Here is a 24472-nt window from a genome sequence, read left to right on the forward strand (position 1 = left end):
CGGAGGCGAGCGCGGCGGGAACGGGCGGGCTGGGATTGGCGGGCCCGGCGCTGCCTCGGGCTGTGATTGGCTGGGCTGGCCGGCCGTGGGCTATAAATAGCGTGAGCTGGAGGGGTGCGGGCGTTAGTTCGGCGGCGCGGCGGCAAGCGGGAGAGAGGAGGCGGCGGCGGCGGCGGCGGCGGCGGCGGCGGCGGCGGCGGCGGCGGCGGCGGCCCTGCGCCGGTGAGGTCGGGCGCCATGCCCGCGTCTGCCGCGGCCAGCATCTGGGGGCTGGCGGTGTCCTGGGGCGGCGGGGCCGGTCGTGGCTTTCTGCCACGTCCTGGGCTTTTCGGGCGGCCGGAGGCGGGTGCGGGGTCTGGAGTGGCACAGGGAGACGAGCAACTGCTTCTACGGAACAGAGGAGCTGTTTTGTAGTTTCTGGATTGAAGATAATGTTTAAAATATCAGAAATAAAGCTGGGATTTTTTGGTTTTTATTATTTTAGTTTGACTTTATTTAAAATAATAACGGTTTTCTTTATTACATTGCTTTGCTTTGCTCGTTCTATTAAAATAAGAAAATTATTATAATTACTTTTAACAAGATATATTGTTATCCTTATATGTATTAGTTTAACTAAGTCTTAATAAATAATGATTAAATATTATCTACTATTATTAAATACTATTTGTTAATCATTAATTAAATATTCATTATTTATAAGTTTATTATTTACTAATTATTATTTAAGACTATTAAATATAAAATATCTATCAATAATTAATTAAACATTTATTATTTATTCGTTAGCTAATATTTATTATTTATTGATTATTAATTAAATATTAATTAAATATATGTTAATTATTAATCAATTAACTATTGAGTAATTAGTTCATTATTATTTCTTATTATTAATTAAACGTTAATTAACTTAATTAATTGTTAGAATTAATTACTTTAGGGGCTTTTTTGCTGGATAGCTGATGTTAATTCAGTAGAGATTGTGGGGCTGGGGCTGAAACACCCGTTGTGGGACCAGTGGAGACATAAAGCCCCAGGGTGTGGAATAAAGACCTTGGCACTGGAATCATGCCTAAACCAATGTGGGGCAATGGAAATACTGAGGCTGGAGCTGGATAAATGCCATGGGGGAAGGGGATGGAGCTGCAGCTCAGGGCCTGCAGGAGGTGCCTGGGGGATTAGCAGCCCCTGTCTGCTGGTACCAAGGAGAGTCTGAGGGTCTGGGGGCTGGGAGGGCTCCAGGGCCTGAGAACCAGCCCAAGGGCACCTTTTGGGATGGGGGAGCAGGGGCCCAATGGCTATTCCCAGCCCCTGGTAATGCCTGGGGGGGGTGAGGGGGGGCCTTTGGGCAAGTGCTGGGCTGAGACCCAGGGGGAAGGGGAAGGTACCTGTTGGGCTAGAGGCTTCAAGTGTCCCCAAAGTTGGGCTCCCATTAGGGTGGGTAGGGCAATATCTAGAGACATTGAAGTGACAATAATAACTGACTTGTGGCCTTATCAACAGCCCTGGGTTGCAGTGAGAAGCAGGAGCAGCTTTCAGCCACCAGTAGTGGGAAGCTGAAGAGCAGGAACTGAGGAAGCAGAGCTGGAGCAGACAGAAACATGGTAGGGTTTAGGGTAAAACTGTTGTGGGGCTGGGATAAGGAATATGGAGCTGGGATGCAAACTGCATGGCTGGAGCTGAAATCAGTGTAAGGGCTGGGATAGGGCCTTGAAGAGCTGTTCCTCCAGTAAGGATGGTCAGGTTGGGGTTGGAATGTGGGTTCAAGAGCTAAGCTCAAACCACAGAGCTAGAGCTAAAACAGAAATCCTGCCTGGAGAGCCAGAAAGCAGCATGATGTGGCAATGCTGGGAAGATGAGGAGGCAGAAGTGCCGCACAAGAGCTGGCAGTCAAATAAAGCTTGTGGGACTGAAGCTGGAATCACTGGGGCTGGGATGGGGACAGCTGCAAACACTGTTCTGAGGGCATAGTGACTGTACATGTGGGAAGCAAGCATAGAATGGTACACAACGGGGCAGGCTGTAAATACAGTAAAGATTACTATGGGGTTGGAGTGGCATTTCTCAGCCTGGAGGTGAAACCTCAGAGCTGGAACCAAGAACAAAGACCCTTTGTCTCAACCTGGAGCAGCTTCACCAAGCAGAGAGGGGGGAAAAAGAAGCAGATGTGGAGCTGGAAGAAGAGAGCTTGCAGTGAAATAAAGCTTGTGGGCCAAGAGCTGAAATCACTGGGGCTGGGAAAGGGCTCTCCAGGGCAAGAGCTGAAATCAATGTGGGCTGGGATAGGGACTGATACTGGGATTGCCACTGTAGGATCTGTGTGCTGGAATCACTGTAGGCCTGTGGTATGGGTGTTGGTGCTGGGTCCTGTGATTGGAAATAGAACAAGATGGGTAGGGGCCAAAATAATGGCACCGTAACATGGGAGCTGAAATGCTGGTAGTGCCAAGGTTTTGCCTGCGTCTTTGATAGCCACTGTAGCGCTGCGGCTGAAATCACAGTGGGGCTGGGACATTGACTGTGGGGTGGGCTTCTAGGCCCTAGGGTGGGAGCTGAAATGTTGCTGAGCTGGAGACAGGAGGAAGATCCTGCGCCTTGTACCTGGAGAAGTTTAGCCAGCAGCATTGAAGAAACACGCATCTGGAGCTGGAAGAAGAGAGCATGCACTAAAATAAAGCTTGTGGGCCAAGAGCTGAAATCACTGGGGCAGGGAAGGGCTCTCCAGGGCTAGAGCTGAAATAACTGTGGGGCTGGGATAGGGACTGACAATGACATAGCTACTGTAGGATCTGTGTGCTGGAATCACTGTAGGCCTGGGATATGGATGTTGGGGCTGGGTCCTGTGATTGGAAATAGAACAAGATGGGTTGGGGCAAAATAATGGGACTGTAACACGCTAGCTGAAATGGGTTCGGGTTCGGGACTTTGCCTGCGTTTTTGACAGCCACTGTAGGACTGGTGCTGAAATCACTGTGGGGCTGGGATAGGGACTGATAATGGGATTGCCACTGTAGGATCTGTGTGCTGGAATCACTGTAGGCCTGTGATATGGATGTTGGGGCTGGGTCCTGTGATTGGAAATAGAACAAGATGGGTAAGGGCAAAATAATGGGACCGTAGCAGGGGAGCTGAAACGCGTTAGGGATTTTGCCTGCGTCTTTGATAGCCACTGTAGCGCTGGTGCTGAATTCACAGTGGGGCGGGGACATTGACTGTGGGGTGGGCTTCTAGGCCCTAGGGTGGGAGCTGAAATGTTGCTGAGCTGGAGACAGGAGGAAGATCCTGCGCCTTGTACCTGGAGAAGTTTCTGCCAGCAGCATTGAAGAAGCACGCATCTGGAGCTGGAAGAAGAGAGCATGCAGTTAAATAAAGCTTGTGGGCCAAGAGCTGAAATCACTGGGGCTGGGAAGGGCTCTCTAGGGCTAGAGCTGAAATCAGTGTGGGGCTGGGATAGGGACTGACAATGACATAGCCACTGTAAGATCTGTGTGCTGGAATCACTGTAGGCCTGTGATATGGATGTTGGGGCTGGGTCCTGTGACTGGAAATAGAACAAGATGGCTAGGGGCAAAATAATGGGACCGTAGCAGGGGAGCTGAAACGCGTTAGGGATTTTGCCTGCGTCTTTGATAGCCACTGTAGGACTGGAGCTGAAATCACTGTGGGGCTGGGATAGGGACTGATAATGGGATTGCCACTGTAGGATCTGTGTGCTGGAATCACTGTAGGCCTGTGATATGGATGTTGGGGCTGGGTCCTGTGATTGGAAATAGAACAAGATGGGTAGGGGCAAAATAATGGGACCGTAGCAGGGGAGCTGAAACGCGTTAGGGATTTTGCCTGCGTCTTTGATAGCCACTGTAGGACTGGTGCTGAAATCACTGTGGGGCTGGGATAGGGACTGATAATGGGATTGCCACTGTAGGATCTGTGTGCTGGAATCACTGTAGGCCTGGGATATGGATGTTGGGGCTGGGTCCTGTGATTGGAAATAGAACAAGATGGGTAGGGGCAAAATAATGGGACCGTAGCAGGGGAGCTGAAACGCGTTAGGGATTTTGCCTGCGTCTTTGATAGCCACTGTAGCGCTGGTGCTGAATTCACTGTGGGGCGGGGACATTGACTGTGGGGTGGGCTTCTAGGCCCTAGGGTGGGAGCTGAAATGTCGCCAAGCTGGAGACAGGAGGAAGATCCTGCGCCTTGTACCTGGAGAAGTTTCTGCCAGCAGCATTGAAGAAACACGCATCTGGAGCAGGAAGAAGAGAGCATGCAGTTAAATAAAGCTTGTGGGCCAAGAGCTGAAATCACTGGGGCTGGGAAAGGGCTCTCCAGGGCTAGAGCTGAAATCACTGTGGGGCTGGGATAGGGACTGACAATGACATAGCCACTGTAGGATCTGTGTGCTGGAATCACTGTAGGCCTGTGATATGGATGTTGGGGCTGGGTCCTGTGACTGGAAATAGAACAAGATGGGTAGGGGCAAAATAATGGGACCGTAGCAGGGGAGCTGAAACGCGTTAGGGATTTTGCCTGCGTCTTTGATAGCCACTGTAGGACTGGTGCTAAAATCACTGTGGGGCTGGGATAGGGACTGATAATGGGATTGCCACTGTAGGATCTGTGTGCTGGAATCACTGTAGGCCTGTGATATGGATGTTGGGGCTGGGTCCTGTGATTGGAAATAGAACAAGATGGGTAGGGGCAAAATAATGGGACCGTAGCAGGGGAGCTGAAACGCGTTAGGGATTTTGCCTGCGTCTTTGATAGCCACTGTAGCGCTGCTGCTGAATTCACTGTGGGGCGGGGACATTGACTGTGGGGTGGGCTTCTAGGCCCTAGGGTGGGAGCTGAAATGTTGCCAAGCTGGAGACAGGAGGAAGATCCTGCGCCTTGTACCTGGAGAAGTTTCTGCCAGCAGCATTGAAGAAACACGCATCTGGAGCTGGAAGAAGAGAGCATGCAGTTAAATAAAGCTTGTGGGCCAAGAGCTGAAATCACTGGGGCTGGGAAGGGCTCTCCAGGGCTAGAGGTGAAATCACTGTGGGGCTGGGATAGGGACTGACAATGACATAGCCACTGTAGGATCTGTGTGCTGGAATCACTGTAGGCCTGTGATATGGATGTTGGGGCTGGGTCCTGTGACTGGAAATAGAACAAGATGGCTAGGGGCAAAATAATGGGACCGTAACATGGGAGCTGAGATGCAGGCAGTGCCAGGGTTTTGCCTGCGTCTTTGATAGGCACTGTAGCGCTGGTGCTGAATTCACAGTGGGGCGGGGACATTGACTGTGGGGTGGGCTTCTAGGCCCTAGGGTGGGAGCTGAAATGTTGCTGAGCTGGAGACAGGAGGAAGATCCTGCGCCTTGTACCTGGAGAAGTTTCAGCCAGCAGCACTGAAGAAACACGCATCTGGAGCCGGAAGAAGAGCTTGCAGTGAAATAAAGCTTGTGGGCCAAGAGCTGAAATCACTGTGGGGCTGGGATAGGGACTGACAGTGACATAGCCACTGTAGGATCTGTGTCCTGGAATCACTGTAGGCCTGTGATAAGGATGTTGGGGCTGGGTCCTGGGACTGGAAATAGAACAAGATGGGTAGGGGCAAAATAATGGGACCGTAGCAGGGGAGCTGAAATGGGTTCGGGTTAGGGATTTTGCCTGCGTCTTTGATAGCCACTGTAGCGCTGGTGCTGAATTCACAGTGGGGCGGGGACATTGACTGTGGGGTGGGCTTCTAGGCCCTAGGGTGGGAGCTGAAATGTTGCCGAGCTGGAGCCAGAAGGAAGATCCTGCGCCTTGTACCTGGAGAAGTTTCAGCCAGCAGCATTGAAGAAACACGCATCTGGAGCTGGAAGAAGAGAGCATGCAGTGAAATAAAGCTTGTGGGCCAAGAGCTGAAATCACTGGGGCTGGGAAAGGGCTCTCCAGGGCAAGAGCTGAAATCACTGTGGGGCTGGGATAGGGAGTGACAATGTCATAGCCACTGTAGGATCTGTGTGCTGGAATCACTGTAGGCCTGGGATATGGATGTTGGGGCTGGGTCCTGTGATTGGAAATAGAACAGGATGGGTAGGGGCAAAATAATGGGACTGTAACACGGGAGCTGAAATGGGTTCGGGTTAGGGGTTTTGCCTGCGTCTTTGATAGCCACTGTAGTGCTGGTGCTGAATTCACAGTGGGGCTGGGACATTGACTTTTGGGTGGGCTTCTAGGCCCTAGGGTGGGAGCTGAAATGTTGCCGAGCTGGAGACAGGAGGAATATCCTGCGCCTTGTACCTGGAGAAGTTTCAGCCCGAAGCATTGAAGAAACACGCATCTGGAGCTGGAAGAAGAGAGCATGCTGTGAAATAAAGCTTGTGGGCCAAGAGCTGAAATCACTGGGGCGGGGAAGGGCTCTCCAGGGCTAGAGCTGAAATCACTGTGGGGCTGGGATAGGGACTGATAGTGACATAGCCACTGTAGGATCTGTGTGCTGGAATCACTGTAGGCCTGCGATATGGATGTTGGGGCTGGGTCCTGTGACTGAAAATAGAACAAGATGGGTAGGGGCAAAATAATGGGACCGTAGCAGGGGAGCTGAAACGGCTTAGGGATTTTGCCTGCGTCTTTGATAGCCACTGTAGCGCTGGTGCTGAATTCACAGTGGGGCTGGGACATTGACTGTGGGGTGGGCTTCTAGGCCCTAGGGTGGGAGCTGAAATGTTGCCGAGCTGGAGACAGGAGGAAGATCCTGCGCCTTGTACCTGGAGAAGTTTCAGCCAGCAGCATTGAAGAAACACGCATCTGGAGCTGGAAGAAGAGAGCATGCAGTGAAATAAAGCTTGTGGGCCAAGAGCTGAAATCACTGGGGCTGGGAAAGGGCTCTCCAGGGCAAGAGCGGAAATCACTGTGGGCTGGGATAGGGACTGACAATGTCATAGCCACTGTAGGATCTGTGTGCTGGAATCACTGTAGGCCTGTGATATGGATGTTGGGGCTGGGTCCTGTGACTGGAAATAGAACAAGATGGGTAGGGGCAAAATAATTGGACCGTAACATGGGAGCTGAGATGCAGGCAGTGCCAGGGTTTTGCCTGCGTCTTTGATAGCCACTGTAGCGCTGGTGCTGAATTCACTGTGGGGCGGGGACATTGACTGTGGGGTGGGCTTCTAGGCCCTAGGGTGGGAGCTGAAATGTTGCCGAGCTGGAGACAGGAGGAATATCCTGCGCCTTGTACCTGGAGAAGTTTCAGCCAGCAGCACTGAAGAAACACGCATCTGGAGCCGGAAGAAGAGCTTGCAGTGAAATAAAGCTTGTGGGCCAAGAGCTGAAATCACTGTGGGGCTGGGATAGGGACTGACAGTGACATAGCCACTGTAGGATCTGTGTCCTGGAATCACTGTAGGCCTGTGATAAGGATGTTGGGGCTGGGTCCTGGGACTGGAAATAGAACAAGATGGGTAGGGGCAAAATAATGGGACCGTAGCAGGGGAGCTGAAATGGGTTCGGGTTAGGGATTTTGCCTGCGTCTTTGATAGCCACTGTGGGGCTGGTGCTGAATTAACTGTGGGGCTGGGATAGAAACTGCTAATGGGATTGCCACTGTAGGACCTGTGTGCTGGAATCACTGTAGGCCTGTGATACGGGTGTTGGTGCTGGGTCCTGTGATTGGAAATAGAACAAGATGGGTAGGGGCAAAATAATTGGACCGTAACATGGGAGCTGAGATGCAGGCAGTGCCAGGGTTTTGCCTGCGTCTTTGATAGGCACTGTAGCGCTGGTGCTGAATTCACAGTGGGGCGGGGACATTGACTGTGGGGTGGGCTTCTAGGCCCTAGGGTGGGAGCTGAAATGTTGCCGAGCTGGAGACAGGAGGAAGATCCTGCGCCTTGTACCTGGAGAAGTTTCAGCCAGCAGCACTGAAGAAACACGCATCTGGAGCCGGAAGAAGAGCTTGCAGTGAAATAAAGCTTGTGGGCCAAGAGCTGAAATCACTGTGGGGCTGGGATAGGGACTGACAATGACATAGCCACTGTAGGATCTGTGTGCTGGAATCACTGTAGGCCTGCGATATGGAGGTTGGGGCTGGCTCCTGTGACTGAAAATAGAACAAGATGGGTAGGGGCAAAATAATGGGACCGTAGCAGGGGAGCTGAAACGGCTTAGGGATTTTGCCTGCGTCTTTGATAGCCACTGTAGCGCTGCGGCTGAATTCACAGTGGGGCGGGGACATTGACTGTGGGGTGGGCTTCTAGGCCCTAGGGTGGGAGCTGAAATGTTGCCGAGCTGGAGACAGGAGGAAGATCCTCCGCCTTGTACCTGGAGAAGTTTCAGCCAGCAGCACTGAAGAAACACGCATCTGGAGCCGGAAGAAGAGCTTGCAGTGAAATAAAGCTTGTGGGCCAAGAGCTGAAATCACTGTGGGGCTGGGATAGGGACTGACAATGACATAGCCACTGTAGGATCTGTGTGCTGGAATCACTGTAGGCCTGTGATAAGGATGTTGGGGCTGGGTCCTGGGACTGGAAATAGAACAAGATGGGTAGGGGCAAAATAATGGGACCATAGCAGGGGAGCTGAAATGGGTTCGGGTTACGGATTTTGCATGCGTCTTTGATAGCCACTGTAGCGCTGGTGCTGAATTCACAGTGGGGCGGGGACATTGACTGTGGGGTGGGCTTCTAGGCCCTAGGGTTGGAGCTGAAATGTTGCCGAGCTGGAGACAGGAGGAAGATCCTGCGCCTTGTACCTGGAGAACTTTCAGCCAGCAGCATTGAAGAAACACGCATCTGGAGCTGGAAGAAGAGAGCATGCTGTGAAATAAAGCTTGTGGGCCAAGAGCTGAAATCACTGGGGCTGGGAAAGGGCTCTCCAGGGCAAGAGCTGAAATCACTGTGGGCTGGGATAGGGACTGACAATGTCATAGCCACTGTAGGATCTGTGTGCTGGAATCACTGTAGGCCTGGGATATGGATGTTGGGGCTGGGTCCTGTGACTGGAAATAGAACAAGATGGGTAGGGGCAAAATAATGGGACCGTAACAGGGGAGCTGAAACGGGTTAGGGATTTTGCCTGCGTCTTTGATAGCCACTGTAGCGCTGGTGCTGAATTCACAGTGGGGCGGGGACATTGACTGTGGGGTGGGCTTCTAGGCCCTAGGGTGGGAGCTGAAATGTTGCCGAGCTGGAGACAGGAGGAAGATCCTGCGCCTTGTACCTGGAGAAGTTTCAGCCAGCAGCATTGAAGAAACACGCATCTGGAGCTGGAAGAAGAGAGCATGCTGTGAAATAAAGCTTGTGGGCCAAGAGCTGAAATCACTGGGGCTGGGAAAGGGCTCTCCAGGGCAAGAGCTGAAATCACTGTGGGCTGGGATAGGGACTGACAATGTCATAGCCACTGTAGGATCTGTGTGCTGGAATCACTGTAGGCCTGGGATATGGATGTTGGGGCTGGGTCCTGTGACTGGAAATAGAACAAGATGGGTAGGGGCAAAATAATGGGACCGTAACAGGGGAGCTGAAACGGGTTAGGGATTTTGCCTGCGTCTTTGATAGCCACTGTAGCGCTGGTGCTGAATTCACAGTGGGGCGGGGACATTGACTGTGGGGTGGGCTTCTAGGCCCTAGGGTGGGAGCTGAAATGTTGCCGAGCTGGAGACAGGAGGAAGATCCTGCGCCTTGTACCTGGAGAACTTTCAGCCAGCAGCATTGAAGAAACACGCATCTGGAGCTGGAAGAAGAGAGCATGCAGTGAAATAAAGCTTGTGGGCCAAGAGCTGAAATCACTGGGGCTGGGAAAGGGCTCTCCAGGGCAAGAGCTGAAATCACTGTGGGCTGGGATAGGGACTGACAATGTCATAGCCACTGTAGGATCTGTGTGCTGGAATCACTGTAGGCCTGTGATATGGATGTTGGGGCTGGGTCCTGTGATTGGAAATAGAACAAGATGGGTCGGGGCAAAATAATTGGACCGTAACATGGGAGCTGAGATGCAGGCAGTGCCAGGGTTTTGCCTGCGTCTTTGATAGGCACTGTAGTGCTGGTGCTGAATTCACAGTGGGGCGGGGACATTGACTGTGGGGTGGGCTTCTAGGCCCTAGGGTGGGAGCTGAAATGTTGCCGAGCTGGAGACAGGAGGAAGATCCTGCGCCTTGTACCTGGAGAAGTTTCAGCCAGCAGCACTGAAGAAACACGCATCTGGAGCCGGAAGAAGAGCTTGCAGTGAAATAAAGCTTGTGGGCCAAGAGCTGAAATCACTGTGGGGCTGGGATAGGGACTGACAATGACATAGCCACTGTAGGATCTGTGTCCTGGAATCACTGTAGGCCTGGGATATGGATGTTGGGGCTGGGTCCTGTGACTGAAAATAGAACAAGATGGGTCGGGGCAAAATAATGGGACCGTAACAGGGGACCTGAAACGGCTTAGGGATTTTGCCTGCGTCTTTGATAGCCACTGTAGTGCTGGTGCTGAATTCACAGTGGGGCGGGGACATTGACTGTGGGGTGGGCTTCTAGGCCCTAGGGTGGGAGCTGAAATGTTGCCGAGCTGGAGACAGGAGGAAGATCCTGCGCCTTGTACCTGGAGAAGTTTCAGCCCGAAGCATTGAAGAAACACGCATCTGGAGCTGGAAGAAGAGAGCATGCTGTGAAATAAAGTTTGTGGGCCAAGAGCTGAAATCACTGGGGCGGGGAAGGGCTCTCCAGGGCTAGAGCTGAAATCACTGTGGGGCTGGGATAGGGACTGATAGTGACATAGCCACTGTAGGATCTGTGTGCTGGAATCACTGTAGGCCTGCGATATGGATGTTGGGGCTGGGTCCTGTGACTGAAAATAGAACAAGATGGGTAGGGGCAAAATAATGGGACCGTAGCAGGGGAGCTGAAACGGCTTAGGGATTTTGCCTGCGTCTTTGATAGCCACTGTAGCGCTGGTGCTGAATTCACAGTGGGGCTGGGACATTGACTTTTGGGTGGGCTTCTAGGCCCTAGGGTGGGAGCTGGAATGTTGCCGAGCTGGAGACAGGAGGAAGATCCTGCGCCTTGTACCTGGAGAAGTTTCTGCCAGCAGCATTGAAGAAACACGCATCTGGAGCTGGAAGAAGAGAGCATGCTGTGAAATAAAGCTTGTGGGCCAAGAGCTGAAATCACTGGGGCTGGGATAGGGACTGACAATGACATAGCCACTGTAGGATCTGTGTGCTGGAATCACTGTAGGCCTGGGATATGGATGTTGGGGCTGGGTCCTGTGACTGAAAATAGAACAAGATGGGTCGGGGCAAAATAATGGGACCGTAACAGGGGACCTGAAACGGGTTAGGGATTTTGCCTGCGTCTTTGATAGCCACTGTAGCGCTGGTGCTGAATTCACAGTGGGGCGGGGACATTGACTGTGGGGACGGCTTATAAGCACTAGGGTGGGAGCTGAAATGTTGCAGAGCTGGAGACAGGAGGAACATCCTGCTCCTTGAACCTGGGGAAGTTGCAGGCAGCAGCGTTGGAGAAGCAATCATCTGGTGCAGCAAGAAGAGAGCTTGGAGTGAAATAAAGCTTGTGGGCCAAGAGCTGAAATCACTGGGGCTGGGAAAGGGCACTCCAGGGCTGGAGCTGGTTTAGGGACCGATAATGGGATTGTCACTGTAGGATCTGTGTGCTGGAATTACTGTAGGCCTGTGATACAGTAGTTGGTGCTGGGTCCTGTGATTGGAAATAGAACAAGATGGGTAGGGGCAAAATAATGGGACCATAACATGGGAGCTGAAACACTGGCAGTGCCAGGGTTTTGCCTGCGTCTTTGATAGGCACTGTAGCGCTGCGGCTGAAATCACTGTGGGGCTGGGACATTGACTGTGGGGTGGGCTTCTAGGCCCTAGGGTGGGAGCTGAAATGTTGCCGAGCTGGAGACAGGGGGAAGATCCTGCGCCTTGTACCTGGAAAAGTTTCAGCCCGCAGCATTGAAGAAACACGCATCTGGAGCTGGAAGAAGAGAGCATGCTGTGAAATAAAGCTTGTGGGCCAAGAGCTGAAATCACTGGGGCTGGGAAAGGGCTCTCCAGGGCAAGAGCTGAAATCACTGTGGGCTGGGATAGGGACTGACAAGGTCATAGCCACTGTAGGATCTGTGTGCTGGAATCACTGTAGGCCTGTGATATGGATGTTGGGGCTGGGTCCTGTGACTGGAAATAGAACAAGATGGGTAGGGGCAAAATAATGGTACCGTAACAGGGGAGCTGAAACGGGTTAGGGATTTTGCCTGCGTCTTTGATAGCCACTGTAGCGCTGCGGCTGAATTCACAGTGGGGCGGGGACATTGACTGTGGGGTGGGCTTCTAGGCCCTAGGGTGGGAGCTGAAATGTTGCCGAGCTGGAGACAGGAGGAAGATCCTGCGCCTTGTACCTGGAGAACTTTCAGCCAGCAGCATTGAAGAAACACGCATCTGGAGCTGGAAGAAGAGAGCATGCTGTGAAATAAAGCTTGTGGGCCAAGAGCTGAAATCACTGGGGCTGGGAAAGGGCTCTCCAGGGCAAGAGCTGAAATCACTGTGGGCTGGGATAGGGACTGACAATGTCATAGCCACTGTAGGATCTGTGTGCTGGAATCACTGTAGGCCTGCGATATGGATGTTGGGGCTGGGTCCTGTGACTGAAAATAGAACAAGATGGGTAGGGGCAAAATAATGGGACCGTAGCAGGGGAGCTGAAACGGCTTAGGGATTTTGCCTGCGTCTTTGATAGCCACTGTGGGGCTGGTGCTGAATTAACTGTGGGGCTGGGATAGAAACTGCTAATGGGATTGCCACTGTAGGACCTGTGTGCTGGAATCACTGTAGGCCTGTGATACGGGTGTTGGTGCTGGGTCCTGTGATTGGAAATAGAACAAGATGGGTAGGGGCAAAATAATGGGACCGTAGCAGGGGAGCTGAAACGCGTTAGGGATTTTGCCTGCGTCTTTGATAGCCACTGTAGCGCTGGTGCTGAATTCACTGTGGGGCGGGGACATTGACTGTGGGGTGGGCTTCTAGGCCCTAGGGTGGGAGCTGAAATGTCGCCAAGCTGGAGACAGGAGGAAGATCCTGCGCCTTGTACCTGGAGAAGTTTCTGCCAGCAGCATTGAAGAAACACGCATCTGGAGCAGGAAGAAGAGAGCATGCAGTTAAATAAAGCTTGTGGGCCAAGAGCTGAAATCACTGGGGCTGGGAAAGGGCTCTCCAGGGCTAGAGCTGAAATCACTGTGGGGCTGGGATAGGGACTGACAATGACATAGCCACTGTAGGATCTGTGTGCTGGAATCACTGTAGGCCTGCGATATGGATGTTGGGGCTGGGTCCTGTGACTGGAAATAGAACAAGATGGGTAGGGGCAAAATAATGGGACCGTAGCAGGGGAGCTGAAACGCGTTAGGGATTTTGCCTGCGTCTTTGATAGCCACTGTAGGACTGGTGCTAAAATCACTGTGGGGCTGGGATAGGGACTGATAATGGGATTGCCACTGTAGGATCTGTGTGCTGGAATCACTGTAGGCCTGTGATATGGATGTTGGGGCTGGGTCCTGTGATTGGAAATAGAACAAGATGGGTAGGGGCAAAATAATGGGACCGTAGCAGGGGAGCTGAAACGCGTTAGGGATTTTGCCTGCGTCTTTGATAGCCACTGTAGCGCTGCTGCTGAATTCACTGTGGGGCGGGGACATTGACTGTGGGGTGGGCTTCTAGGCCCTAGGGTGGGAGCTGAAATGTTGCCAAGCTGGAGACAGGAGGAAGATCCTGCGCCTTGTACCTGGAGAAGTTTCTGCCAGCAGCATTGAAGAAACACGCATCTGGAGCTGGAAGAAGAGAGCATGCAGTTAAATAAAGCTTGTGGGCCAAGAGCTGAAATCACTGGGGCTGGGAAGGGCTCTCCAGGGCTAGAGGTGAAATCACTGTGGGGCTGGGATAGGGACTGACAATGACATAGCCACTGTAGGATCTGTGTGCTGGAATCACTGTAGGCCTGTGATATGGATGTTGGGGCTGGGTCCTGTGACTGGAAATAGAACAAGATGGCTAGGGGCAAAATAATGGGACCGTAACATGGGAGCTGAGATGCAGGCAGTGCCAGGGTTTTGCCTGCGTCTTTGATAGGCACTGTAGCGCTGGTGCTGAATTCACAGTGGGGCGGGGACATTGACTGTGGGGTGGGCTTCTAGGCCCTAGGGTGGGAGCTGAAATGTTGCTGAGCTGGAGACAGGAGGAAGATCCTGCGCCTTGTACCTGGAGAAGTTTCAGCCAGCAGCACTGAAGAAACACGCATCTGGAGCCGGAAGAAGAGCTTGCAGTGAAATAAAGCTTGTGGGCCAAGAGCTGAAATCACTGTGGGGCTGGGATAGGGACTGACAGTGACATAGCCACTGTAGGATCTGTGTCCTGGAATCACTGTAGGCCTGTGATAAGGATGTTGGGGCTGGGTCCTGGGACTGGAAATAGAACAAGATGGGTAGGGGCAAAATAATGGGACCGTAGCAGGGGAGCTGAAATGGGTTCGGGTTAGGGATTTTGCCTGCGTCTTTGATAGCCACTGTAGCGCTGGTGCTGAATTCACAGTGGGGCGGGGACATTGACTGTGGGGTGGGCTTCTAGGCCCTAGGGTGGGAGCTGAAATGTTGCCGAGCTGGAGCCAGAAGGAAGATCCTGCGCCTTGTACCTGGAGAAGTTTCAGCCAGCAGCATTGAAGAAACACGCATCTGGAGCTGGAAGAAGAGAGCATGCAGTGAAATAAAGCTTGTGGGCCAAGAGCTGAAATCACTGGGGCTGGGAAAGGGCTCTCCAGGGCAAGAGCTGAAATCACTGTGGGGCTGGGATAGGGAGTGACAATGTCATAGCCACTGTAGGATCTGTGTGCTGGAATCACTGTAGGCCTGGGATATGGATGTTGGGGCTGGGTCCTGTGATTGGAAATAGAACAGGATGGGTAGGGGCAAAATAATGGGACTGTAACACGGGAGCTGAAATGGGTTCGGGTTAGGGGTTTTGCCTGCGTCTTTGATAGCCACTGTAGTGCTGGTGCTGAATTCACAGTGGGGCTGGGACATTGACTTTTGGGTGGGCTTCTAGGCCCTAGGGTGGGAGCTGAAATGTTGCCGAGCTGGAGACAGGAGGAATATCCTGCGCCTTGTACCTGGAGAAGTTTCAGCCCGAAGCATTGAAGAAACACGCATCTGGAGCTGGAAGAAGAGAGCATGCTGTGAAATAAAGCTTGTGGGCCAAGAGCTGAAATCACTGGGGCGGGGAAGGGCTCTCCAGGGCTAGAGCTGAAATCACTGTGGGGCTGGGATAGGGACTGATAGTGACATAGCCACTGTAGGATCTGTGTGCTGGAATCACTGTAGGCCTGCGATATGGATGTTGGGGCTGGGTCCTGTGACTGAAAATAGAACAAGATGGGTAGGGGCAAAATAATGGGACCGTAGCAGGGGAGCTGAAACGGCTTAGGGATTTTGCCTGCGTCTTTGATAGCCACTGTAGCGCTGGTGCTGAATTCACAGTGGGGCTGGGACATTGACTGTGGGGTGGGCTTCTAGGCCCTAGGGTGGGAGCTGAAATGTTGCCGAGCTGGAGACAGGAGGAAGATCCTGCGCCTTGTACCTGGAGAAGTTTCAGCCAGCAGCATTGAAGAAACACGCATCTGGAGCTGGAAGAAGAGAGCATGCAGTGAAATAAAGCTTGTGGGCCAAGAGCTGAAATCACTGGGGCTGGGAAAGGGCTCTCCAGGGCAAGAGCGGAAATCACTGTGGGCTGGGATAGGGACTGACAATGTCATAGCCACTGTAGGATCTGTGTGCTGGAATCACTGTAGGCCTGTGATATGGATGTTGGGGCTGGGTCCTGTGACTGGAAATAGAACAAGATGGGTAGGGGCAAAATAATTGGACCGTAACATGGGAGCTGAGATGCAGGCAGTGCCAGGGTTTTGCCTGCGTCTTTGATAGCCACTGTAGCGCTGGTGCTGAATTCACAGTGGGGCGGGGACATTGACTGTGGGGTGGGCTTCTAGGCCCTAGGGTGGGAGCTGAAATGTTGCCGAGCTGGAGACAGGAGGAATATCCTGCGCCTTGTACCTGGAGAAGTTTCAGCCAGCAGCACTGAAGAAACACGCATCTGGAGCCGGAAGAAGAGCTTGCAGTGAAATAAAGCTTGTGGGCCAAGAGCTGAAATCACTGTGGGGCTGGGATAGGGACTGACAGTGACATAGCCACTGTAGGATCTGTGTCCTGGAATCACTGTAGGCCTGTGATAAGGATGTTGGGGCTGGGTCCTGGGACTGGAAATAGAACAAGATGGGTAGGGGCAAAATAATGGGACCGTAGCAGGGGAGCTGAAATGGGTTCGGGTTAGGGATTTTGCCTGCGTCTTTGATAGCCACTGTGGGGCTGGTGCTGAATTAACTGTGGGGCTGGGATAGAAACTGCTAATGGGATTGCCACTGTAGGACCTGTGTGCTGGAATCACTGTAGGCCTGTGATACGGGTGTTGGTGCTGGGTCCTGTGATTGGAAATAGAACAAGATGGGTAGGGGCAAAATAATTGGACCGTAACATGGGAGCTGAGATGCAGGCAGTGCCAGGGTTTTGCCTGCGTCTTTGATAGGCACTGTAGCGCTGGTGCTGAATTCACAGTGGGGCGGGGACATTGACTGTGGGGTGGGCTTCTAGGCCCTAGGGTGGGAGCTGAAATGTTGCCGAGCTGGAGACAGGAGGAAGATCCTCCGCCTTGTACCTGGAGAAGTTTCAGCCAGCAGCACTGAAGAAACACGCATCTGGAGCCGGAAGAAGAGCTTGCAGTGAAATAAAGCTTGTGGGCCAAGAGCTGAAATCACTGTGGGGCTGGGATAGGGACTGACAATGACATAGCCACTGTAGAATCTGTGTGCTGGAATCACTGTAGGCCTGCGATATGGAGGTTGGGGCTGGCTCCTGTGACTGAAAATAGAACAAGATGGGTAGGGGCAAAATAATGGGACCGTAGCAGGGGAGCTGAAACGGCTTAGGGATTTTGCCTGCGTCTTTGATAGGCACTGTAGCGCTGCGGCTGAATTCACAGTGGGGCGGGGACATTGACTGTGGGGTGGGCTTCTAGGCCCTAGGGTGGGAGCTGAAATGTTGCCGAGCTGGAGACAGGAGGAAGATCCTCCGCCTTGTACCTGGAGAAGTTTCAGCCAGCAGCACTGAAGAAACACGCATCTGGAGCCGGAAGAAGAGCTTGCAGTGAAATAAAGCTTGTGGGCCAAGAGCTGAAATCACTGTGGGGCTGGGATAGGGACTGACAATGACATAGCCACTGTAGGATCTGTGTGCTGGAATCACTGTAGGCCTGTGATAAGGATGTTGGGGCTGGGTCCTGGGACTGGAAATAGAACAAGATGGGTAGGGGCAAAATAATGGGACCATAGCAGGGGAGCTGAAATGGGTTCGGGTTACGGATTTTGCATGCGTCTTTGATAGCCACTGTAGCGCTGGTGCTGAATTCACAGTGGGGCGGGGACATTGACTGTGGGGTGGGCTTCTAGGCCCTAGGGTGGGAGCTGAAATGTTGCCGAGCTGGAGACAGGAGGAAGATCCTGCGCCTTGTACCTGGAGAAGTTTCAGCCCGAAGCATTGAAGAAACACGCATCTGGAGCTGGAAGAAGAGAGCATGCTGTGAAATAAAGCTTGTGGGCCAAGAGCTGAAATCACTGGGGCTGGGAAAGGGCTCTCCAGGGCAAGAGCTGAAATCACTGTGGGCTGGGATAGGGACTGACAATGTCATAGCCACTGTAGGATCTGTGTGCTGGAATCACTGTAGGCCTGGGATATGGATGTTGGGGCTGGGTCCTGTGACTGGAAATAGAACAAGATGGGTAGGGGCAAAATAATGGGACCGTAACAGGGGAGCTGAAACGGGTTAGGGATTTTGCCTGCGTCTTTGATAGCCACTGTAGCGCTGGTGCTGAATTCACAGTGGGGCGGGGACATTGACTGTGGGGTGGGCTTCTAGGCCCTAGGGTGGGAGCTGAAATGTTGCCGAGCTGGAGACAGGAGGAAGATCCTGCGCCTTGTACCTGGAGAAGTTTCAGCCAGCAGCATTGAAGAAACACGCATCTGGAGCTGGAAGAAGAGAGCATGCAGTGAAATAAAGCTTGTGGGCCAAGAGCTGAAATCACTGGGGCTGGGAAAGGGCTCTCCAGGGCAAGAGCTGAAATCACTGTGGGCTGGGATAGGGACTGACAATGTCATAGCCACTGTAGGATCTGTGTGCTGGAATCACTGTAGGCCTGGGATATGGATGTTGGGGCTGGGTCCTGTGACTGGAAATAGAACAAGATGGGTAGGGGCAAAATAATGGGACCGTAACAGGGGAGCTGAAACGGGTTAGGGATTTTGCCTGCGTCTTTGATAGCCACTGTAGCGCTGGTGCTGAATTCACAGTGGGGCGGGGACATTGACTGTGGGGTGGGCTTCTAGGCCCTAGGGTGGGAGCTGAAATGTTGCCGAGCTGGAGACAGGAGGAAGATCCTGCGCCTTGTACCTGGAGAAGTTTCAGCCAGCAGCATTGAAGAAACACGCATCTGGAGCTGGAAGAAGAGAGCATGCTGTGAAATAAAGCTTGTGGGCCAAGAGCTGAAATCACTGGGGCTGGGAAAGGGCTCTCCAGGGCAAGAGCTGAAATCACTGTGGGCTGGGATAGGGACTGACAATGTCATAGCCACTGTAGGATCTGTGTGCTGGAATCACTGTAGGCCTGGGATATGGATGTTGGGGCTGGGTCCTGTGACTGGAAATAGAACAAGATGGGTAGGGGCAAAATAATGGGACCGTAACAGGGGAGCTGAAACGGGTTAGGGATTTTGCCTGCGTCTTTGATAGCCACTGTAGCGCTGGTGCTGAATTCACAGTGGGGCGGGGACATTGACTGTGGGGTGGGCTTCTAGGCCCTAGGGTGGGAGCTGAAATGTTGCCGAGCTGGAGACAGGAGGAAGATCCTGCGCCTTGTACCTGGAGAAGTTTCAGCCAGCAGCATTGAAGAAACACGCATCTGGAGCTGGAAGAAGAGAGCATGCAGTGAAATAAAGCTTGTGGGCCAAGAGCTGAAATCACTGGGGCTGGGAAAGGGCTCTCCAGGGCAAGAGCTGAAATCACTGTGGGCTGGGATAGGGACTGACAATGTCATAGCCACTGTAGGATCTGTGTGCTGGAATCACTGTAGGCCTGTGATATGGATGTTGGGGCTGGGTCCTGTGATTGGAAATAGAACAAGATGGGTCGGGGCAAAATAATTGGACCGTAACATGGGAGCTGAGATGCAGGCAGTGCCAGGGTTTTGCCTGCGTCTTTGATAGGCACTGTAGTGCTGGTGCTGAATTCACAGTGGGGCGGGGACATTGACTGTGGGGTGGGCTTCTAGGCCCTAGGGTGGGAGCTGAAATGTTGCCGAGCTGGAGACAGGAGGAAGATCCTGCGCCTTGTACCTGGAGAAGTTTCAGCCAGCAGCACTGAAGAAACACGCATCTGGAGCCGGAAGAAGAGCTTGCAGTGAAATAAAGCTTGTGGGCCAAGAGCTGAAATCACTGTGGGGCTGGGATAGGGACTGACAATGACATAGCCACTGTAGGATCTGTGTGCTGGAATCACTGTAGGCATGGGATATGGATGTTGGGGCTGGGTCCTGTGATTGGAAATAGAACAGGATGGGTAGGGGCAAAATAATGGGACTGTAACACGGGAGCTGAAATGGGTTCGGGTTAGGGATTTTGCCTGCGTCTTTGATAGCCACTGTAGCGCTGGTGCTGAATTCACAGTGGGGCTGGGACATTGACTTTTGGGTGGGCTTCTAGGCCCTAGGGTGGGAGCTGAAATGTTGCCGAGCTGGAGACAGGAGGAAGATCCTGCGCCTTGTACCTGGAGAAGTTTCAGCCCGAAGCATTGAAGAAACACGCATCTGGAGCTGGAAGAAGAGAGCATGCTGTGAAATAAAGTTTGTGGGCCAAGAGCTGAAATCACTGGGGCGGGGAAGGGCTCTCCAGGGCTAGAGCTGAAATCACTGTGGGGCTGGGATAGGGACTGATAGTGACATAGCCACTGTAGGATCTGTGTGCTGGAATCACTGTAGGCCTGCGATATGGATGTTGGGGCTGGGTCCTGTGACTGAAAATAGAACAAGATGGGTAGGGGCAAAATAATGGGACCGTAGCAGGGGAGCTGAAACGGCTTAGGGATTTTGCCTGCGTCTTTGATAGCCACTGTAGCGCTGGTGCTGAATTCACAGTGGGGCTGGGACATTGACTTTTGGGTGGGCTTCTAGGCCCTAGGGTGGGAGCTGGAATGTTGCCGAGCTGGAGACAGGAGGAAGATCCTGCGCCTTGTACCTGGAGAAGTTTCTGCCAGCAGCATTGAAGAAACACGCATCTGGAGCTGGAAGAAGAGAGCATGCTGTGAAATAAAGCTTGTGGGCCAAGAGCTGAAATCACTGGGGCTGGGATAGGGACTGACAATGACATAGCCACTGTAGGATCTGTGTGCTGGAATCACTGTAGGCCTGGGATATGGATGTTGGGGCTGGGTCCTGTGACTGAAAATAGAACAAGATGGGTCGGGGCAAAATAATGGGACCGTAACAGGGGACCTGAAACGGGTTAGGGATTTTGCCTGCGTCTTTGATAGCCACTGTAGCGCTGGTGCTGAATTCACAGTGGGGCGGGGACATTGACTGTGGGGACGGCTTATAAGCACTAGGGTGGGAGCTGAAATGTTGCAGAGCTGGAGACAGGAGGAACATCCTGCTCCTTGAACCTGGGGAAGTTGCAGGCAGCAGCGTTGGAGAAGCAATCATCTGGTGCAGCAAGAAGAGAGCTTGGAGTGAAATAAAGCTTGTGGGCCAAGAGCTGAAATCACTGGGGCTGGGAAAGGGCACTCCAGGGCTGGAGCTGGTTTAGGGACCGATAATGGGATTGTCACTGTAGGATCTGTGTGCTGGAATTACTGTAGGCCTGTGATACAGTAGTTGGTGCTGGGTCCTGTGATTGGAAATAGAACAAGATGGGTAGGGGCAAAATAATGGGACCATAACATGGGAGCTGAAACACTGGCAGTGCCAGGGTTTTGCCTGCGTCTTTGATAGGCACTGTAGCGCTGCGGCTGAAATCACTGTGGGGCTGGGACATTGACTGTGGGGTGGGCTTCTAGGCCCTAGGGTGGGAGCTGAAATGTTGCCGAGCTGGAGACAGGGGGAAGATCCTGCGCCTTGTACCTGGAGAAGTTTCAGCCCGCAGCATTGAAGAAACACGCATCTGGAGCTGGAAGAAGAGAGCATGCTGTGAAATAAAGCTTGTGGGCCAAGAGCTGAAATCACTGGGGCTGGGAAAGGGCTCTCCAGGGCAAGAGCTGAAATCACTGTGGGCTGGGATAGGGACTGACAAGGTCATAGCCACTGTAGGATCTGTGTGCTGGAATCACTGTAGGCCTGTGATATGGATGTTGGGGCTGGGTCCTGTGACTGGAAATAGAACAAGATGGGTAGGGGCAAAATAATGGTACCGTAACAGGGGAGCTGAAACGGGTTAGGGATTTTGCCTGCGTCTTTGATAGCCACTGTAGCGCTGCGGCTGAATTCACAGTGGGGCGGGGACATTGACTGTGGGGTGGGCTTCTAGGCCCTAGGGTGGGAGCTGAAATGTTGCCGAGCTGGAGACAGGAGGAAGATCCTGCGCCTTGTACCTGGAGAACTTTCAGCCAGCAGCATTGAAGAAACACGCATCTGGAGCTGGAAGAAGAGAGCATGCTGTGAAATAAAGCTTGTGGGCCAAGAGCTGAAATCACTGGGGCTGGGAAAGGGCTCTCCAGGGCAAGAGCTGAAATCACTGTGGGCTGGGATAGGGACTGACAATGTCATAGCCACTGTAGGATCTGTGTGCTGGAATCACTGTAGGCCTGCGATATGGATGTTGGGGCTGGGTCCTGTGACTGAAAATAGAACAAGATGGGTAGGGGCAAAATAATGGGACCGTAGCAGGGGAGCTGAAACGGCTTAGGGATTTTGCCTGCGTCTTTGATAGCCACTGTGGGGCTGGTGCTGAATTAACTGTGGGGCTGGGATAGAAACTGCTAATGGGATTGCCACTGTAGGACCTGTGTGCTGGAATCACTGTAGGCCTGTGATACGGGTGTTGGTGCTGGGTCCTGTGATTGGAAATAGAACAAGATGGGTAGGGGCAAAATAATTGGACCGTAACATGGGAGCTGAGATGCAGGCAATGCCAGGGTTTTGCCTGCGTCTTTTATAGCCACTGTAGCGCTGGTGCTGAATTCACAGTGGGGCGGGGACATTGACTGTGGGGTGGGCTTCTAGGCCCTAGGGTGGGAGCTGAAATGTTGCCGAGCTGGAGACAGGAGGAAGATCCTCCGCCTTGTACCTGGAGAAGTTTCAGCCAGCAGCACTGAAGAAACACGCATCTGGAGCCGGAAGAAGAGCTTGCAGTGAAATAAAGCTTGTGGGCCAAGAGCTGAAATCACTGTGGGGCTGGGATAGGGACTGACAATGACATAGCCACTGTAGAATCTGTGTGCTGGAATCACTGTAGGCCTGCGATATGGAGGTTGGGGCTGGCTCCTGTGACTGAAAATAGAACAAGATGGGTAGGGGCAAAATAATGGGACCGTAGCAGGGGAGCTGAAACGGCTTAGGGATTTTGCCTGCGTCTTTGATAGGCACTGTAGCGCTGCGGCTGAATTCACAGTGGGGCGGGGACATTGACTTTTGGGTGGGCTTCTAGGCCCTAGGGTGGGAGCTGAAATGTTGCCGAGCTGGAGACAGGAGGAAGATCCTCCGCCTTGTACCTGGAGAAGTTTCAGCCAGCAGCACTGAAGAAACACGCATCTGGAGCCGGAAGAAGAGCTTGCAGTGAAATAAAGCTTGTGGGCCAAGAGCTGAAATCACTGTGGGGCTGGGATAGGGACTGACAATGACATAGCCACTGTAGGATCTGTGTGCTGGAATCACTGTAGGCCTGTGATAAGGATGTTGGGGCTGGGTCCTGGGACTGGAAATAGAACAAGATGGGTAGGGGCAAAATAATGGGACCATAGCAGGGGAGCTGAAATGGGTTCGGGTTACGGATTTTGCATGCGTCTTTGATAGCCACTGTAGCGCTGGTGCTGAATTCACAGTGGGGCGGGGACATTGACTGTGGGGTGGGCTTCTAGGCCCTAGGGTGGGAGCTGAAATGTTGCCGAGCTGGAGACAGGAGGAAGATCCTGCGCCTTGTACCTGGAGAAGTTTCAGCCCGAAGCATTGAAGAAACACGCATCTGGAGCTGGAAGAAGAGAGCATGCTGTGAAATAAAGCTTGTGGGCCAAGAGCTGAAATCACTGGGGCTGGGAAAGGGCTCTCCAGGGCAAGAGCTGAAATCACTGTGGGCTGGGATAGGGACTGACAATGTCATAGCCACTGTAGGATCTGTGTGCTGGAATCACTGTAGGCCTGGGATATGGATGTTGGGGCTGGGTCCTGTGACTGGAAATAGAACAAGATGGGTAGGGGCAAAATAATGGGACCGTAACAGGGGAGCTGAAACGGGTTAGGGATTTTGCCTGCGTCTTTGATAGCCACTGTAGCGCTGGTGCTGAATTCACAGTGGGGCGGGGACATTGACTGTGGGGTGGGCTTCTAGGCCCTAGGGTGGGAGCTGAAATGTTGCCGAGCTGGAGACAGGAGGAAGATCCTGCGCCTTGTACCTGGAGAAGTTTCAGCCAGCAGCATTGAAGAAACACGCATCTGGAGCTGGAAGAAGAGAGCATGCAGTGAAATAAAGCTTGTGGGCCAAGAGCTGAAATCACTGGGGCTGGGAAAGGGCTCTCCAGGGCAAGAGCTGAAATCACTGTGGGCTGGGATAGGGACTGACAATGTCATAGCCACTGTAGGATCTGTGTGCTGGAATCACTGTAGGCCTGGGATATGGATGTTGGGGCTGGGTCCTGTGACTGGAAATAGAACAAGATGGGTAGGGGCAAAATAATGGGACCGTAACAGGGGAGCTGAAACGGGTTAGGGATTTTGCCTGCGTCTTTGATAGCCACTGTAGCGCTGGTGCTGAATTCACAGTGGGGCGGGGACATTGACTGTGGGGTGGGCTTCTAGGCCCTAGGGTGGGAGCTGAAATGTTGCCGAGCTGGAGACAGGAGGAAGATCCTGCGCCTTGTACCTGGAGAAGTTTCAGCCCGCAGCATTGAAGAAACACGCATCTGGAGCTGGAAGAAGAGAGCATGCTGTGAAATAAAGCTTGTGGGCCAAGAGCTGAAATCACTGGGGCTGGGAAAGGGCTCTCCAGGGCAAGAGCTGAAATCACTGTGGGCTGGGATAGGGACTGACAATGTCATAGCCACTGTAGGATCTGTGTGCTGGAATCACTGTAGGCCTGGGATATGGATGTTGGGGCTGGGTCCTGTGACTGGAAATAGAACAAGATGGGTAGGGGCAAAATAATGGGACC

The 24472-nt window shown here is 52.7% G+C and overlaps 1 long non-coding RNA gene across 1 annotated transcript; it reads right to left on the reverse strand.

The window, feature by feature from the left end:
• Positions 1-10606: 10606 nt before the first annotated feature.
• On the reverse strand, positions 10607-15643 carry LOC147652344 (uncharacterized). The gene is made up of 7 exons (XR_015288917.1): positions 15598-15643; positions 15131-15176; positions 14657-14702; positions 13754-13799; positions 12375-12420; positions 11908-11953; positions 10607-11072 (listed from the first exon to the last, which is right to left on the reverse strand). It is a non-coding gene; the product is annotated as an uncharacterized LOC147652344 (long non-coding RNA).
• Positions 15644-24472: the final 8829 nt, after the last annotated feature.

Source organism: Cyanistes caeruleus, chromosome 7 (assembly GCF_971803275.1).
Source record: "Cyanistes caeruleus chromosome 7, bCyaCae1.hap1.1, whole genome shotgun sequence".
NCBI lineage: Eukaryota > Metazoa > Chordata > Aves > Passeriformes > Paridae > Cyanistes > Cyanistes caeruleus.